A 20482-nucleotide genomic window follows, 5' to 3' on the forward strand; every position below is an offset into this window, starting at 1 on the left:
TCCGAAATAACTTGCTTTATAAAATATCACATGACCTAACCCTTCAGGTGAAAACCGTAAAAAAATAAAAACGGTGTAAAAAAAAGCAATTTTTTGTCATTTTACATCACAAAAAGTGTAATAGCAAGCAATCAAAAAGTCACACGCACCCCAAAATAGTGCCAATAAAACCGTCATCTCATCCCGCAAAAATCATTCCCTACCCAAGGTAATCGCCCAAAAACTGAAAAAATTATGGCTCTCAGACTATGGAAACACTAAAACATGATTTTTTTTGTTTTAAAAAAGAAATCATTGTGTAAAACTTACATAAATAAAAAAAAGTATACATATTAGGTATTGCCGCATCCGTGACAACCTGGTCTATAAAAATATCACATGATCTAACCTGTCAGATGAATGTTGTAAATAACAAAAAATAAAAACGGTGCCAAAACAGCTATTTCTTGTTACCTTGCCTCACAAAAAGTGTAATATAGAGCAACCAAAAATCATATGTACCCTAAACTAATACCAACAAAACTGCCACCCTATTCCGTAGTTTCTGAAATGGGGTCACTTTTTTAGAGTTTCTACTCTAGGGGTGCATCAGGAGTGCTTCAAATGAGACATGGTGTCAAAAAAACCAGTCCAGCAAAATCTGCCTTCCAAAAACCGTATGGCATTCCTTTCCTTCTGCGCCCTGCCGTGTGCCCGTACAGCAGTTTACGACCACATATGGGGTGTTTCTGTAAATTACTGAATAAGGGCAAAAAATATTGAGTTTTGTTTGGCTGTTAACCCTTGCTTTCTAACTGGAAAACAATTATTAAAATGGAAAATCTGCCAAAATAGTGAAATTTTGAAATTGTATCTCTATTTTCCATTAATTCTTGTGGAACACCTAAAAAGTTAACGACGTTTGTAAAATCCGTTTTGAATACCTTGAGGGTTGTAGTTTCTTAGATGGGGTCACTTTTATGGAGTTTCTACTCTAGGGGTGCATCAGGGGGGCTTCAAATGGGACATGGTGTAAAAAAAAACTGTCCAGCAAAACCTGCCTTCCAAAAACCGTATGGCATTCCTTTCCTTCTGCGCCCTGCCGTGTGCACGTACAGCGGTTTACGACCACATATGGGGTGTTTCTGTAAATTACTGAATCAGGGCAAAAAATATTGAGTTTTGTTTGGCTGTTAACCCTTGCTTTGTAACTGGAAAAAAATTATAAAAATTGAAAATCTGCCAAAAAAGTGCAATTTTGAAATTGTATCTCTATTTTCCATTAATTCTTGTGGAACACCTAAAGGGTTATCAACGTTTGTAAAATCAGTTTTGAATACCTTGAGGGGTGTAGTTTATAGAATGGGGTCCTTTTTTGGGGTTTTCTATTATGTAAGTCTCGCAAAGTGACTTCAGACCTGAACTGGTCCCTAAAAATTGGGTTTTTGAAAATTTCTGAAAAATTTAAAGATTTGCTTCTAAATTTCTAAGCCTTGTAACATCCCCAAAAAATAAAATATCATTCCCAAAATGATCCCAACATGAAGTAGACATATGGGGAATGTAAAGTAATAACTATTTTTGGAGGTATTACTATGTATTATAAAAGTAGAGAAATTGAAACATGGAAATTTGCAATTTTTTACAAATTTTTGGTAAATTTGGTATTTTTTTAATAAATAAAAATGATTTTTTTTTTTACTTCATTTTACCAGTGTCATGAAGTGCAATATGTAACAAATAAACTATCTCAGAATGGCCTGGATAAGTCAAAGCGTTTTAAAGCTATCAGCACTTAAAGTGACACGTCAGATTTGCAAAGTCCTTAAGGTGAAATAGGGAAATAGTCCTTAAGGGGTTAAATTGCACACTGACTAATCCAGATGTTGTAGATTGCCAAAAAAGTGTTTTTTTGGTAACAGAATATGAAAGCTGTATATATTAAACTTGAATTTAACACTTGCAGATCTGGAAAATACTGTTTTCTGAAGAAAAAAAAATAGCATCTTTTTCAAACCCCAGAAAACGATGGATGTATTTCTAGCTTAAATTGCACACTGACTAATCAAGATGTTGTAAATTGCCCAAAATGTGTTTTGTTGGTAACAGAATATGAAAGCTGTATATATTAAACTTGAATTTAACCTCTTCCCGACCGCAATCTGTATATATACGTGATAGCTGCACATACCCCGTGCAGCTATCACGTGTATAAACGTCAAACCAGCTCTTTAATCCAAGCGCTGCAAAGCGCTTGGATTAAAGCTTCTGCCCGAGCCCTGCTGCTGTCACGGACAGCATACAGTCTAGTAATGCCGGCAAGGGACCAATCAGAGTGGCCCCTTGCCGACAATCGATCCGATTGGTTAGTCTGTGCAGACTAATCAATCGGATCGCGGCAGTGAAAAAAATGCCGGTTTCATACTCTGATCTGCGCTCTGCAGATCAGAGCATGAAATCAGGTAGGGTCCTCATAATACCCCCCCATCTGTGCCCCCGATCTGTGGCTGTGCCCCTCCAAGCCCCCCCTTGTGTCCGTCTGCAGATCATCTAGAGGCAGGCAGCTGCCCTGATGCGGTCCGCCCCCTCCCCGCCCCATGCTTTCATTCTGACCCGCCCATCCTGCCCCAGCCTCCCTCAATATTGGAGGCCATACCCCCCCCCCCGATCCCCCCCTCCACTTTCCAGCGCTGCCCCGAACCCCCCGGTCCCCCTGCTGTTTGTGATCACGGCGGCTCCATTACTGAGCCGCCGCCATCTGCAGAGAGTGTCAGCTCTATGCTGACACTCTCCTGTAACCCCATAGATGCCGCGATTGCAGCATTTATGGGGTTAATAGAGGGAGGGAGCTCCCTCTCTCAACCATCGGGGCTGCAGCGCTGTGATTGCGGCACCCGATGGTTGCCATGGCAACCGGACGCTTTGCAAAAGCGTCCGCTGTTGCCACCTACAGGGCATTACAGGGCATCTAATAGTATTATACTTTCCAATGCAAGAGCATTGCAAAGTATAGTACAGCCATCAGCTTCACTGGATCTTCATGATCCAAGTGGGACTTGATAAAAAAAGAAAGTGAAAATAATAAAAATGAAAAAAAAAAATTGTAAATTAAAAAAATAAATTGCCTTTTTCTATAAAAAAAAATGAAAAAATGAAATAAACTACACATATTAGGTGTCACCGCGTCCGTAACAACCGTCTCTATAAATATATTACATGATAGACCCCGTCCGATAAACACCATAAAAATAAAATTAAAAAAAAGTGTCAAAAAAGCTATTTTTGTCACCTTACATCACAAAAAGTGCAACAGCAAGCGATCAAAAAGGTTTATGACCCCCAAAATAGTACCAATCAAACCATCACCTCGTTCCGCAAAAAATGATACGCTATTTAAGACAATCGCCCAAAAAATAAAAAAGCTATGGCTCTCAGACTATAGAGACACTAAAACATCATTTTTTTGGTTTCAGAAATGCTATTATTGTGTAAAACTTAAATAAATAAGAAAAAGTATACATATTAGGTATTGCCACGTCCGTAACGATCTTTTCTATAAAACTATCACATGACCTAACTTATCAGATGAACGCTGTAAAAATAAATAAATGAAAACTGTTCCAAAACAGCCAATTTTTGGGTCACCTTGCCCCATAAAGTGTAATAATGAATGATCAAAAAATCCTATGTACCCAAAAATGGTACCAATAAAAACCTCAACACTTTCTGCAAAAAACGAGCCCCTGCGCAAGACGATCGGCAGAAAAATAAAAAACATATGGCGTTCAGAAAACCAATCCAGCATAATCTACCTTCCAAAAACCGTATGGCATTCCTTTCTTTCTGCGGCCTGCCGTGTGCCCGTACAGCAGTTTACGACCACATTTGGGGTATTTCTGTAAACCGCGGAATCAGGGTAATAAATATTGAGTTTAGTTTGGCTGTTAACCCTCAATGTTTTAAAGAAAAAAAATTATAAAATGGAAAATCTGCCAAAAAAGTGAAATTTAGAAATTTCATCTCCATTTTCCTTTAATTCTTGTGGAACGCCTAAAGGGTTAACAAAGTTTGTAAAATCAGTTTGTAGTAACTTGAGGGGTGTAGTTTCTACAATGGGGTCATTTATGGGGGTTACCACTATGTAAGCCCCACAAAGTGACTTCAGACCTGAACTGGTTCTTAAAAAGTGGGTTTTGGAAATTTTCTTAAAAATTGTAAGAATTGCTTCTAAACTTCTAAGCCTTCTAACGTCCTAAAAAAATAAAATGACATTTCCAAAATGATGCCAACATAAAGTAGACATATGGGGAATGTTAAGTAATAAATATTTTATTAGGTATCACTTTCTGTTTTAGAAGCAGAGAAATTGAAATTTGGAAAATTGTGAATTTTTCTAAATTTTTGGTAAATTTGGGATTTTTTCATAAATAAAGGTGAAATATATTGACTCAAATATATGACTATCATGAAGTACAATGTGTCACGAGAAAACAATCTCAGAATGGCGTGGATAAGTAAAAGTGTTCCAAAGCTATTACCACATAAAGTAACGCATGTCAGATTTGTAAATTTTGACCTGGACACTGGGGCATCAATGACCCTTGGTCATGAAAGGTTTAAAGAGGACCTTTCACCCATTATGACAATGTGAACTAAGTATACAGACATGGAGAGCGGCGCCCAGGGATCTCACTGCACTTACTATTATCCCCGGGCGCCGCTCCGTTCTCCCGCTATGCCCTCCAGTATCTTCATTCACAAAGTTATGGTAGGCGGAGTCTGCCCTTGTTCTGCTGTAGCGCTGGCCAATCGCATTGCAGAGCTCACAGCATGGGAGAAAAGAACCTCCCAGGCTGTGAGCTCTGCGCTGCGATTGGCCAGACCTACAGCAGAACAAGGGCTGACTCCGCCTACCATAACTTAGTGACTGAAATCTCCGCCTACCCTAACTTAGTGAGCGAAGATACCGGAGGGCATAATGGGAGAACGGAGCAGCGCCCAGGGATAATAGTAATTGCAGTGAGAACCCCGGGCGCCGCTCTCCATGTATGTATACTTAGTTCACATTGTCATAATGGGTGAAAGGTCCTCTTTAAAACTTGCAGATCTGGAAAATACAGTTTTTTGAAAAAAAATAAAATAGTGTGTTTTTCGTACCCCAGAAAATGATGGGTGTATTTCTAGCTTAAATTGCACACTGACTAATCCAGATGTTGTAGATTGCCAAAAAAGTGTTTTTTTGGTAACAGAATATGAAAGCTGTATATATTAAACTTGAATTTAACACTTGCAGATCAGGAAAATACAGTTTTTTGAAAAAAAAGTGTGCTTTTCAAACCCCAAAAAATTATGGGTGTATTTCTTGCTTAAATTGCACACTGACTAATCAAGATGTTGTAGATTGCCAAAAATGTGTTTTTTTGGTAACAGAATATGAAAGCTGTATATATTAAACTTGAATTTAACACTTGCAGATCTGGAAAATACTGTTTAAAAAAAAAAAATTGTGTGTTTTTCAAACCCCAGAAAATGATGGGTGTATTTCTAGCTTAAATTGCACACTGACTAATCCAGATGTTGTAGATTGCCCAAAAAAATTGTGATTTGCAATGTCCCAAAAGCTCAGATGCAGTGCTGGTGCACTGAGCTTGCATAAAATGTCCGCCGCCGCCCACCTAACAGAATTCTAAAAGTTAGTTTTTTTTGCTCAATGAGCTCAGGGCAGGGTTAAACGATTGTGCCCTGCACCCACACAACTATTTCTCTGTAGATTGCTGAGTTAGATTCTCTCCTATTCTCTCCCGGAAATCACAAGTCCAGCAGCATCCTCTACCTACACTTGTAACAGCAGAGTGACGTGCGGCGCTACGTGACCCAAGCTTATATAGAGGCTGGGTCACATGCTGCTCTGGCCAATCACAGCCATGCCATTAGTAGGCATGGCTGTGATGGCCTCTTGGGGCAAGTAGTATGACGCTTGTTGTTTGGCTGCTGTGCAGCCTTTAAAATAGCGCCAAGAAAGGGCCGAACACAGAACCCGAACCCGAACTTTTACGGAAATGTTCGGGTTCGGGTCCGGGGTCCAAAAATCCTAAAATTCGGTACGAACCCGAACTTTACAGTTTGGGTTCGCTCAACCTTAGTTATATTTATTTTTTTAGGGTGTATTAATAGGATAAAGAATACGTCGTAATTGCCATTCTGCGGTGAAGTTACATTGTACTACAGCCATTTACGGGGTTTATTGAAGGGAAATAACCCTACTTCCTTTTATCCGTTCTGCAATGAATTGTGATTGTTATTTTTTATTTTTTTTGGAGGGGTTTATTAATCGGAAAAAATATGTCTTTATTGACGTTTTGCAGTGAAGTTACATTGTACTACAGCCTTTTTTGGGGGTATTAATTTTATTTTCATTCAATTTTATTATTATACAGTATGTCAGACAGACAGGTCACAGGCCCTTCAAATGGAACGGGCAGTGGCTAAAATGTTTCTGTCACAGGCAGCAGAAGAAGGAGGGGGTGACAGCAGGAGTCGCAGCGAGAGGCCTGAGCTCCCTGTGTCATCTAGCGGTCGTATCTTGACCAGCAACCCAGCAGTGCTTGAATGGTCTTTTACTTCATCGCAAGTGACATCAGACACCCCCAGCCAAGAGTCGGTGGGTTCCTCTGAAACAACACTTAGTTGACATGGCCCGGGAGCAGGCTCTGTGCCCCCAACTGTCCTTAACCTCTGTCATTTTCTATTCCCTCAGAGCAAGAAGTATTATATGCCGTAGGCTCGGCTTCACTTTTCAGCGAGGACGAGCTACTAGAGGACAGTCAGCAGCTACTGCCCAGCCAAGATCTGGAGGAGACAGCCGCCGCTTCCTCCGGTAGGCGGGCAAGTAGTGATGATGAGAGTCGTGTGGAGCGAACGGTCAGGCTCCTGGCCCTGAGACCGTTGAGGGGGACATCAGTGACGTGCAGACAGTAGCGGATGATGATGATGTAGCTGATCGCACTTGGGAGCCAGGTAGTGATGAGCAAGCTTGCTCGGCCGAATATCTGTTCGGCTCGAGCATCGCTATGCTCGGCACATGGCGGTACTCGACCGAGTACCGCATGTGCTAGAGTGCAATGCTCGAGTCTCCTCCCCACACGTTTTGCGGGTTTAAAGCAGCCAATAAAGGTGCAGGTAAGTACTGCCCTCACTGTAATGACATTAGCCATGTTGGCAGCTGGCATTACAGTGATTGGCTGGCCGGGACGCTCTATAGCACCCGATTACGCATGTTCGGCTCAGACGTAGACAGGGAGAGCAGAGCGTAGAAAGGGAAAGACAGAGTAGGGAGCGAATTTCACCGTTTTTATTCTGAGAATGCTTTTCCAAGACCCAAAAGTAATTTTAAGGACTACTGTGTGTGTGTGTGTGTGTTTCAGAGCAGCAATCTATTTACCTGCAGTCTGTGTGTGTTAGACAGCAGCAAGATGTTTTTATTTTATACCTATTAGTGACATATACTGTACATCATCTGCAGATTGTGTCTAATAATCTGGGCCACATCTAGAGTCCATAGTGTGTGGCTTTATGTAAAAAATACTGAACTACATCTGCAAACAGTGTCTGTATTACAAATTCCAATAATCTGGGCCTAATATAGTTTCAATAATCTGTGGTGTTCTGTAACCAATACTGTACTACATCAGAAAACAGTGTCTGTATTGCAAATTACAATAATCTTGCCTAATATAGTGTCCATATTCTGTGGTGTTCTGTGACATATACTGTTCTACATCCGAAAACTGTGTCTGTATTGCAAATTCCAATAATCTGGTCTAATATAGTGTCCATAATCTGTGGTGTTCTGTAACCAATACTTTACTACATCAGAAAATAGTGTCTGTATTGCAAATTCCAATAATCTGGGCCTAATATAGTGTCCATATTCTGTGGATTTCTGTGACATATATTGTCCTGCACCCGAAAGCTGTGTCTTTAGCGGACAGTAAAAAACAATCTGTGCCACATCTAGTGGCAAAACCATTAATATGAAGAAGGCGAGCACTAAGGGACAAGGAAGTGGGCCTGATGCTGATGGTGCACGCAGAGGCCGTGGCCCTGGGTGCAATGAAACTGTGTCTGCTGCCAGTTCACCAGAAAAAAAAAAACATCCACCGTACCCAGCTTCATGTACAATTTAGCTGGGCAGCGCAGGACAACACTGTCTAAGTCAGACCAGTGCGAACAATTGGTCGGTTGGATTGCTAAAGATAATGCTTCCAGTCGATTAAGCACCACCCTCTCTTCCACCAAGTCCAGTCTCTGTATCCAAGAGTCCAGTCAACCGAATCCTAACTCTGATCATCCTTTCTCCCACCATGGAGAGGCTTGCCAAACGAGTGATCCTGCATTCAGATATTCAGAGGAGCTCTTTCCAGCGCCACTATTAGATTTGGCCCTCGCGCCCAGCACGCTTGAAGAGGGACCTGAGATATTGTGCCCTGATTACCAACCTTCACAGTCTCAAGAAGATGACAATGGTGAATGGCAATCATTCGTTCACGAGGTGGCTGATGATGAGACACAGTTGTCAATCACTGAGGTTGTGGTTAGGTCAAGTCAGGAGGATAAGCAGAGTGAGGAAGTGGAAGAGGTGGTGGTGGACGATAAGGTCACTGACCCAACATGGGAAGGTGAAAAGCCGAGCGAGGACAGCAGTACAGAGGGGGAGGGATCCGCAGCACTGCAAGAGGCTGGAAGAGACAGTGGGGTTGCAAAAGGGAGAAGTCGGCCCACACCAAACAGGCCCACAGCCGTTACACAGAGCACCCCCATGCGTAAATCTACCTTGCCAAGAGGTAGGTGTTCCGCAGTATGGTGCTTTTTTGAGGAAAGTGCAGACAACAAAAGAGTGGTAGTTTGCAACCTGTGCGGTACCAAAATGAGCCGGGGCGTGAGCACTAGCAACCTCACCACCACCAGCATGATCCGCCACATGGCATCCAAGCACCCTAACAAGTGGGCCGAACGCCTGGGAACACAATCTGGGTCTGCGGGTCACACTACTGCCTCCTCTTCCCCTGTGTTATGCACTGCTGGCCAATCCCCCGTAGAAGGCGCAGGCCTGGATGTCCCTCGCCCTGCACTTGAACCTTCGCATGAAACATCAGCAACAACATCCACTTCCCTGTCTCAGCGCAGCGTCCAAATGTCCATAACACAGTCATTTAAACGCAAGCGCAAATACCCACCCACCCACAGGCCATAGCACTAAATGCGCAACTTTCGAAATTACTGGCCCTTGAAATGTTGCCATTTAGGCTTGTGGACACTGAGGTCTTCCGCAGCCTGATGTCGGTGGACGTCCCTCGGTACGCAGTCCCTAGCCCCCACAATTTTTCACGGTGTGCCATGCTGGCCTTACACCAGCATGTGTCTCAGAACATCACCCGTGCCCTGACCAACGCACTTACTGGGAAGATCCACTTCACAACGGACACATGGACAAGTGCTGGTGGCCAGGGACGCTACATTTCCCTGACCGAACACTGGGTGAATGTTGTGGAGGTCGGGAGTGAGTCGTACCCTTGGATGGCACAGGTGCTATCCATGCCCAGGATTGCAGGCCCTACGTCCATCAGGGTCTCCGCCAGCAGCTATGTTACTGGCTCCAACCCCCACTTCTCCTCCTCCGCCGCCTCCTCCTCCAATTCCACCTCCAGCTGCAGTCAGCCATCAGTCGCTAGCTGGAAGCAGTGCTACAACAAGCGTCAACAGGCCGTGCTGAAGCTGATCTGCTTAGGGGACAAACAGCACACCGCCGCAGAGCTATGGCAGGGCGTAAGGGACCAGACGGAGCTGTGGCTCTCGTCACTTAACCTACAACCAGGCATGGTTGTGTCTGACTGCCCGTAACCTGGTGGCGGCTTTGGAGCTCGGCAACCTGACACACATCCCATGCCTAGCCCACGTCTTAAACTTAGTGGTTCAGTGGTTTATCAAAACCTACCCCAATTTTGCCAGAGCTACTAGTGAAGGCGCGCCACGTGTGTGTCCATTTGCGCAAGTCGTCCACAGCTTCAGCTGGTCTGTCAATGCTGCAGCAGCGCTTGCGGCTTCCAGTTTACCGACTGTTGTGCGACACGAGCACGCGCTGGAACTCTACGTTCTACATGTTGGCCAGGCTTTCTGAGCAGCAGAGGGCAGTTGTGTAATAGTGTTGAGCTCGAATATTCGAATAGCGAATATAAATCGTGAATATCGTAAATTTACGAATATTACTAATATAGTGCTATATATTCATTATATCGAATATTTGTCATTTTTTAACATCTGAAAACATGATTCCTCCCTGCTTCTTTCTTGTGGGTCAATAAGCCATTGGCCCACAAGCAACTTAAGCAGGGGGGAATCATGTTTTCATATGGAAAATAAAATGACCAATATTCTAAAAAACTAATACATAGAATTTAGAATTTTGGCATTATTTTTTTCCTATCTGTACAGTTGTTCGCATACTCCTCCCCGACAAGCGTCCCCGTCACCATGGGAACGCCTGTGGGTTAGAAAATACCATCGGATCAGACGAAGTTATAGCAATATAACGAATATTCGTAAAATACACATATAGACTGTAATTTAGCTAATATAGTACTATAGTAATTTTTTTAATAGTGTACATATTTCCCAAAACTGAAGTTCAGAAGAGGAAAAAAAAATTAGACTAAAATAAAAAAGATTATAGCACTATATTAGCTAAATTACAATCTATATGTATATTTTACGAATATTCGTAATATTGCTCTAACTTCGTCTTTTAGAATATTCGCAATATTCTAAAAGACGAAGTTCTAGCTATATATAGAATATTTTGTAAAATACACATATTAGTCTAGCCATAGTCAGAGGAACGTTGCCTTATACTGTCAAAAGAAAAATCGCAATACGCGAATAATTAAATCGTATATTATTCGCGATAAATAGAATAATGATGAATATTCGATTTCGACGAATATAAGACGAATATTCAATCGAATATTCGCAAAATATCGCGAAATCGAATATGACACCTCCCGCTCATCACTATTGTGGAATACCAGCTGCAACATGGTCGTCGCCTTTCGAGTCAACTGCCACTATTCACAAGCGAGGAGTGGGCATTGATGTTAGACCTTGCTTGTGTCTACTCAAACGCTCGCTGCTCACAATTAAGGACGATGCTCTGAATGTGGCAGACGAGGAAATCGGGGAGGACATTACACAGGGTGATAGCCATACCACCCACAGTTCGTCTTCTCAGCGCGGATTGGACCATGAAGAGAAGGAGGAGCTGGAGACAGTTGCCTCTGATACAGAGAGTAGTACCCATGGAACTTTAATTCCATCTGTTCAGTGTGGATGGGCAGAAGAGAAGGAGGAGGAGGAGATGGAGAGTCATCCTGATGTCGACATCGACGTCTTGCCTGTTGGTACTCTGGCACACATGGCTGACTTCTTGTTAGGATGCCTTTCCCGTGACCCTCGCATTATATGCATTTTAGATAACACGGATTACTGGGACGAGTAAAACGGTGCAATACCAGAAGGTACTTGTTGAGAGATTGCTCCAAAATTTTCCTTCTGACAATGCGGCCGACAGAGTCTGTACTTCCTTAGGGCCGCCGAGGGAGGGAGACAAGGGGAACACACAGCAGTTCCAACAAAGGCAGAGCAACACTCTCCAAGGCGTGGGACACTTTCATGACACCCCGCCAGCAACCTCACCCTGATGCGCGGTCTAGTGGTACAAGGAGGGAAACTTGTTGGAAGATGGTGAAGGAATACATAGCAGACCGTGTCATCATCCTAACTGATCCCTCAGTGCCTTACAACTACTCGTTGTCCAAGCTGGACACATAGCACGAAGTTGCACTCCACGCCTTGGAGGTGCTGGCCTTCCCTGCCGCCAGCGTTTTGTCTGAGCGTGTATTTAGTGCTGCTGGTGGCATTATAACAGATACGCGTATCCGCTTGTCTACTGGCAATGCCGACAGGTTGACTCAGATAAAAATGAACAAGGCCTGGATTGCCCCTGACTTCTCAACGCCACCAGAGGAGAGATGAGCTGATGATCAACATAAAGGCAATTTCAATCTATCATTTATAATGTACTCAATCTACTGTAGTGTATCCCCATGCACCTTTTACACCACAAAATAAAAAGAGTATATGGTTGAATCTTGTTTTCTCCTCCACCTCCTCCTCCTCATCCAGATTGTCTGTCTATATTCTCTCCACTCTAATTTTTTTATAGGGTCAGCTCAACTGCAGGCCCTCAACTCAATTTTTTTTATAGGGTCAGCTCAACAGCATGCACTCGCATATAATGTTTTAGAGCGTCAGCTGTACAGCATGCACTCGCATATAATGTTTTAGAGCGTCAGCTGTACAGCATGCACTCGCATATAATGTTTTAGAGCGACAGCTGAACAGCATGTACTCCCATATAATGTTTTAGACCGTCAGCTCACCTGCAGGCACTCGCATATAATGTTTTAGAGCATCACCTCACCAGCAGGCCCTCGCCCCTAATGTTTTAGAGGGTCAGCTCAGCAGCAGGCCCTCGCCCCTCATGTTTTGGATGGTCAGATCAGCAAGCTCTTGCTCCAAATATTTTTGAGGGTTACCCGCAGGACACCAATCATAATTTTTCAAGGGTGTGTATGATGCCCTCCTTTATGTGTAATAAAGGGTGTATTGTAGTGCCGATTCCTTGTAATTTTGGCAGCTCTTTCACTTAGTGCATAGGCTTTATGAGTGTAGGATTCCCACTACCTGAACAATTGTACCACAATGTGAATGAGGCCCTCCTTTATGTGATATACAGGCTGTTTCGGAGTGCCTCTTGCTTGTATTTTTTTGCAGCACTTGCACTTTATATACAATTGAATATACAGGAAAGAATGTTTCCTAAATTTTTTTCCTGTAAAATGGATTTTTTGGGGTGGTTTTGTGCGTATTTTTGTCAGTCTGTAAAAGTGGCGTACAACTCAGACAGCATGGTTCCCAGCAGCGACCTGGGAGTCCAAGATGCATCCAGACATCGTCCCCATGCTGTTCGTGATCCATTTCAGTGGTGTTTCTGTCACTTTCTGACCTTTTCCTTTTCTGTCACTTTCTGACCTTTTCCTTTTTCAGAGCAGGGGGTGCCTGGTTGTCTCCTATTGACTTCCATTATACTCGGGTGCTCGGTCGAGCACACAAATATAGCAATGTGTTCGGGCCGAACACCCGAATAGTTTGGTGCTCGATCACCACTAGAGCCAGGTTAAGAAGGGGCATTATTATCATCATCAAGAGAAGAGGGTGGCAACTTACACATGAGACAGTGGCTGAGCCAGCAGGGTGGTAGCGTGGCCGTGAGTCAGCAGGGTGGCAGCAGGGGGAGGTCGGGAGCCAAATGTGTCCGGGGGAGACAACCCGCTTCGCAGGAGCCTACCTGCCCGTAAAGTAGCAGTAGCAGGCAGTCAGCGCGGAGTGTTAGGGGAAAAATGGCATACTCGGTGCTGTTGCAATTTTTGAAAATGGTGAACCGTGGCCAGGGTGCCAATGTTGGCACCACAGCCCTGCGTCAACACATGCAGCGTAACTATAAAGTGGCCTGGGAGAACCGTGGCTCCGATGTGGTGGTCCAGCTTGCCGCAGCAACCGCTGCATCACCCAGTGGCACGCACTCAATTTCATGCAGTCAAGGATCCACCTCCTCAGCTGAAGGGATCTGTCTGTCCTTCCCATCATCTGCTGGTCCTGATGCTCCTACTCCTCGTCAGTCATTCCATCAGCAATCGATCAACGAAGCGACTGCCAAGAGGCAACTGTATGCGTGCACTCATCCAACGGCGAAGAAGCTGAACGTGCTCCTGGCCAAGTTGCTGGTGCTGCAGTCCCTCCCTTTCCAAGGGGTGGACTCTGCACCTTTCAGAGAACTGATGGCTTGTGCCGAGCCGAGGTGGAGAGTCCCAAGCCGTCATTTCTTTGCCAAAAAGGCAGCACCAGCCCTGCACAAATATGTAGAACAGAAGGTGGGCCATTCCTTGAGCCTGTCGGTGTCTGCTAAAGTGCATGGCAGCACCGACGTGTGGAGGTGTAACTACGGTCAAGGACAATATATGTCATTTACGACCCACTGGGTAAATGTGGTTCCTGCCCAGCCAAACCAGCAATTTGGCCAGGTGACACAGCTTCCGCTTCCACGTTGTCCTGCCGACAATGTCCGCCTCTGCCTCCTCATCCACCACTGAGTCCTCAGCCTCCACTGCAGGGACAATTCACAGTGCTCCTCCAGCATACCACATGTGCAGGGCATGGCGGTGTCATGCTGTTCTGCACCTAATTTGCCTGGGCGAACGGAGTCACACAGGGGAGGAACTGCACTGCGTCCGTCATCAAGAAATCGAATCATGGCTTTCTCCTCGACAACTGATTGGAACCATGGTGACTGACAAAGGGAAGAACATGGTGTCGGCGCTGCGTCAAGGAGGGCTGAGCCATGTGCTCTGTATGGCGCACGTGTTCAATCTGGTGATAAAGCGGTTCCTGAAGTCTTCACCCCATCTGCAAGACATCCTGAAAATGGCCAGGAAACTTTGCATGCACTTCAGCCACTCGTACACCGCAAAGCACACCCTCCTTGAGCTGCAGTGGCAGAACGGCATGCCCCAACATGGGCTGATATGCGACGTTTCCACCTTTTGGAATTCCATCATCCATATGTTGGACCGATTATATAAACAGAGAAAGGCCATAAATGATTTCTTGATGATACAGGCAGACAGGTACTCCCCTGTGTAACTTTGATGTGAGCCAGTGGCAGCTTATGCGTGACACCTGCTGTTTGCTCAGGCCCTTTGAGGAAGCCACTTTATTTGTATGTCGCCAGGACTATAGGATGAACAACGTCATTCCACTAATTCATGTCCTGGAACAGATGCTGCTAAATCTGGCTGGCCAGGGGACAGAAGATGTGGCGACTACATCTCACGGCCACATGAGCCCTTTGGGGGCTCAACTAGAGGAGGAGGAGGACGTTCGAGCACAAGCAATGTGTAGAGAAATGGGTGGTTTTCCTACACATGTGACAGGAGAGGAGGAGCAGGAGCTATAGGGCAATGAGGAAGACGAGGCAGAGGACCCAGACACACCGTGGCAGTATGCAGTGGAGATGGAGGCAGGTAGTCCCTCCGAGTCACTTGCGCAACTGTTCACTTGCTTGCATAGTGACAGCCGAATTGTCACTATTCGGTAGAGGGATGACTACTGGCTCTCCACCATCTTAAACCCTCGCTACAGGTCCAAAATGGGGGCCTTTTTTACACCTGCTGAGAGGGAGGACAAACTGAACTACTATTGAGACATCCTATGTAGTCACTTGGCAGCTGCCTTTGTGCGCCATTGCCCATCCTCACGCAGGTCTGACCTTGGGGGGCCCTCTGCGCTCACGTTCCACTGCCATGGCTGCTGGGGGAGGGGGGGTAGGAGCAGTACCAGCTCCATCAGCAGCAATTTAAGTCTAGAGTCGCTGACGAGCAGTTTTCTTCAACCGCCTACTGAAGAAACTACTCACCAGCAGCAGCAGCTAGACATAGAGCAGAACCAGCAGGTTGTGGCATACTTGGAGTGCACCCTGCCACCCCACATCGAAGATCCCCTGGACTACTGGGCAGCCAAATTCAATTTGTGGCCCCAACTGGCCGAGTTTGCCCTGGACAAGCTTTCCTGCCTGGCCAGCAGTGTGGCATCAGAGCGGGTGCGTAGTGCGGGGGGGGGCCATAGTTACCCCAAGGATAACTCGCCTGTCCACTCAAAATGTGGAGAAACTGACCTTTATGAAGATAAATCAGGCATGGATCAGCCAGGATTTCCACATACCAGTGCCTGATTGTCATGGTCCCTCCCGTGACAGAAGTTAGAAGATCTGAGAGACTGGCTGCACATTAGGTAATCTGACAGCCTATCTGTTTTCACTTCTTGCAGTGTTGTTGTTGGTAATGACCACACCTCTTGTCTCAGGTGAAGCTTATGGTCATTACTGCTTCTCTATTTAGTCTGGACTCACACTTCATACCATGCAGTTGATATTCTCTGCCTGGAGTCTGGACTCACTTCATACCATGCGGTTGATATTCTCTGCCTGGAGTTTGAAGAGCTGGTGTGTGGTCCTCATCTGAGTTCCTGCTGATCCATTTTCTATTGAAGATAAGTGTACTTCTCTTGGTATTCTGTTGCTCCCATTTGCTCGTTGTTTACTAGGCCTCAGGGAGATGCTGGTTCGTTCATCTGGGAAGGAACCAGTCGTCTCAGACCCTGTCACTAATCCTAGGGATTTTCAGGGTTACTAAGGCCTAGTTTTCTGGTGTATGAATATTCCCACCTTCAGGGTCTATTCATACTGACAGGAGTCAGGGCTAGGTTTAGGGTTTCCTTAGGTGGTCACCATTTCCCTTTCCCTAGTCTTGAGGCCTAGTTCCTGGTCATTTTCCTTCTGTTGTCATTCTGGTGTTCCTTCCCTCCCCCTACATTGTGACACTGATGCATTAGACTACATGGTGTCACACCTAAACTTTGTCAAAAAAGACCTGTTTCTTCTGGCTACCTGCTTCAGCTACTATTCTGATGCTGCCACCCGCCTGATGCCACACCTGCTCCCAGGTGCTCCTACTGCCACCCACCATCTTCAGCTGGTACTGATATTTCCCCCCACCTCCCCACTCTGTCAGTGGTCTCCTCATGCTGCTGCCACCTCACCACTCTGTGGCCTCCTCATGCTGCTGCCACATCACCACTCTGTGGTCTCCTCATGCTGCTTCCACCTCAACACTATGTCACTGGGCCACTCTGTGTTCTCCTCATGCTGCTGCCGCCTCCCCACTATGTCATTGAGCCACTCTGTGGTCTCCTCATGCTGCTGCCACCTCACCACTATGTCACTGGGCCACTCTGTAGTCTCATCATGCTGCTGCCACCTCCCCACTCTGTCACTGGGCCACTCTGTGGTCTCCTCATGCTGCTGCCACCTCACCACTCTGTCATTGGGCCACTCTGTGGACTCATGCTGTTCCCACCCTCCCCACTCCATTACTGGGCCACTATTTTGCCTTTTTTTGGTCTGGTTGACATCATTATTTATTTCAATCTTCTTCTGATTTGTCAGAAGGAAGTAAAAATAAAATGCACAACGGATCCTGTCTATGTAGCAGCTGTAAGGCCTGTATGGTCCCTATTTTGCATCAGAATTGGCTTATGATTTGGTAGCCAAAAGCAGGAGTGGGTACAAAACACAGAAGACATGCAAATATTCCATTCACGTGTCATATCTGTTTTGAATCCACTCCTGTTTTTTTTTTTTTTTTTAGCTATACTGATGGATTACTGACCAAATGCTGACCGAGTGAAGACTGATACTTAACAGACAGGATCTGTTTTTTGGGGGTTATTGTTCTGACAGATCAGAGGAAGGGCAAAATAATCAGTGACGTCAACACACCCTCTCCACTCTGTAAGTGGGGCTCTACTTGTATAAGCGTTTAATAGATCAGGTTCTGTAGATATCTATGTGGAATCAGCTGACGACAGTATAAAAGGAGTGTGCTCTTTCACGCTATAGTAGGATCTTGGGCATCTGCACGGTTCTTTATACCTGGCACTAACCAACAGAGTTCATACTTAAGTTATTTGATCAGTTTTGGCCCCGTAATTGACCAAATGAATGAAGTGTGAAGTAATTCTAAGAGCAACGCCTGTCATCTGCGTGTCATACTACTCACAATATTGTTTTACTACCACAGCAGACTCCCTATGCGTGTTACTGCAAGGCACAGTGTTCTACACCACTATACAGGCTCTCTGCAGCCAGGAAATAGCTGTATTTTAGCACGATTCGCCACTAATAAATTTGGATCAAATCTTTTTGAAAAACCAACCGAATCGAATTTTTGAGAAATTCGCTCATCTCTAATAACAATCATCACAAAGAATAAGTGCATTAACCCATTAGTAAGGCTACTGGGGCACTGCATTTATAAAACATTGCCCTGTATATGAATAGTTCTACATAATCCATGAACGAATATAATCTGTTTCTTCCTCGTGAAATGAGCTACCCAGCTCCTCCTACTAGAGCAGCATACAATTGGGCTTGAAAATAAGTTTCTTAGGGAGGGTGGGTAATGCCAGGAAGTTATCTACCAAGCTTGAGTCCATATGACATGTCCGAAGTTTGGGTTTTAGTTGTGTGATGGTGGTTGAACAGATCCTACTCCTGGAGAGGAAATAGAAGAGGCAAGGCAAAGTTACTAAAGTGTGATGATAGGTTCTTCATGTCAGAGCCCTGAAACAAAGAGGGCAGAAGGATTTCAATTAATAGAGACCATTGAGGGGGAATTGCAATCACTTTATTTTTAAAAATCACTGGGGCAAGACTAAAAGAAATAAGAGGTGAAATGGAATCTAAAATTTCTTGCACAGAGCAGTTTAAAATAGTTCTTAAATTGGATATTTTTCCTAGTAAGGCTACTATGAACTTTGGACAAGGTACAGTAAATGAAGAGGGTGATACCACTGGAGCAAGTCATTTCCTTCTCCTAGGAATATATTTTGCCAACTCTATGTGGATAGAATGGGATTTTGAGTGAATCAAGTGCAACCATCTACTCAGTTGAATAAATTGAATAGCCTAATAGCTTGGTAATAGGTATACATATCTGGTAAGGCAAAACCACTTTGTCTTTTCTTGTGTTATATGTATATTACAGGTTTTGTATTGTTACATAGAAATTTAGAAAAGTTTTCAGCTTACTGGAGAATATCTATTGGTAGTGTTTGCATCACATATTAGATTTGAGGCAGAATATACAGGAAGATGTCAGCAAGTGGACAAGAAATGTATGGAAATTTAATATTATTTAGGCTCTTCTTTATCTTATGAAGGTGAAGTGGAAACAAAGTATTCAAGTATTTTATGGATGCAAAAGACCATTTAATAGGGGAATTACTTTGAAATGTTTTTAATTTAGAGTGGTAAGACTAATACGGTATGTTAAAGGGGTTGTCCACTTTTTACTATTAATGAACTATCCTCAGGATAGGTCATCAATATCATATTGGCAGGGGTCTGACTCCTGGCACCCCCACCAATCAGCTCTTTTAAGAGAAGCGCTGCCTTGTCCGCTCTGTTTACTTGCTCACTGCAGCAATTACAGCGGTGAGCATCTGTAATTACAATTATGCTGTCCCAATTCGCTTCTATGGGACGGCTTTGTAGTATTCATTTGAACAGAAAGTTCCATAGAAGTGAATGGGGACACCATACTAGTAATTACACCTGCTAGCCACTGCTATAGCTGTGGCAAGCAGGTAAACAGAGCAGAGGAGGCAGCTCTCATGTGAGCACTGCCTTCTCTTCAAACAGCTGATTGGTGGGGGAGTCAGTTTCCCACCAATCTCAAATTGATGACCTATCCTGATGAAAAGTCATCAATATTAAAAAGCAGACAACACCTTTAACGGCTTCTGCCTTGGTGTAGTTAATTTTGAGATTAGAAATAGCTTCGTAACACTTTGCGGACAGAAGTTTCTGGTTCTGTGAGTATTAAAAACAGATCATTGGTAAATGTCTCAGTTGTAAGAGTGAAGCTCCCAGCTTGGAAGCTATAAATATATGGATCATGTCTTATTTTTTAGCCTCCATGACTAAAATAAAGTAGAGGAAAGTAGGCATCCCAGCCTGTTGCCGATACTAATGACCCAGACAGGTATAATGTAAACATGTCTTGCATGAACAATGGAGGAAAACCTAGCTGAAGTGAAGCAGATGTGGACCCACTGTGTCACTTAAACAGATTTGGCTTGGGGCTACTCTTTCGGGAAATATTGCTCCCCAGGTGTTTATTCTTTAAACCCTCTACAGGGATCTAGATGTCACTGCAGGGAAACTACTGGGCTGCTACCTCTTGGAGTAGTCTCGGTTCAAGTGTCTGCTGACCCAGTGCCAGCAGACACCAGTGCGGAGGACCGAGAAATAAGACAGCAACTATAGTTAGGGACAGGCTGAGGTCAGGGCAGGCAGAGTGCATGCAGTCCGATAAACAGGCTGAGGTCAGAGCAGGCAGAGAATACGCGAATATCAGGTACATGGAACAGGCAAATGAACATGGCACACCTTAGCAGGAATTTAGCAAATTTGAATGTATTGCTCAGGCACCTTCCAACAGTGGAAGGTGCTTAAAGTACCTCAGTGTAACCAGCCGTAAGATTACGGAGCATGTGAGCTGGGCCTTTAACAGCTGGAGGGAGCGCATATGTGTCCTAAGGGCAAAGAGAGGTATTGCTGGCAAGAAGCAGGCCTAAGCCTACATGGAAGGAGAATCACTGATCTGGCAGCCAGGACAGTCAGGCAGCAAGAGGGAAAGGCCAGTTGGAATGAGCCACTTGAGCCCTGCAGCTTTGGAGCTATTGAGCAAGGCGGCGCCATGCCCACCAGCAT

The sequence above is a fragment of the Bufo bufo genome, chromosome 5, assembly GCF_905171765.1.
Source record: "Bufo bufo chromosome 5, aBufBuf1.1, whole genome shotgun sequence".
NCBI lineage: Eukaryota > Metazoa > Chordata > Amphibia > Anura > Bufonidae > Bufo > Bufo bufo.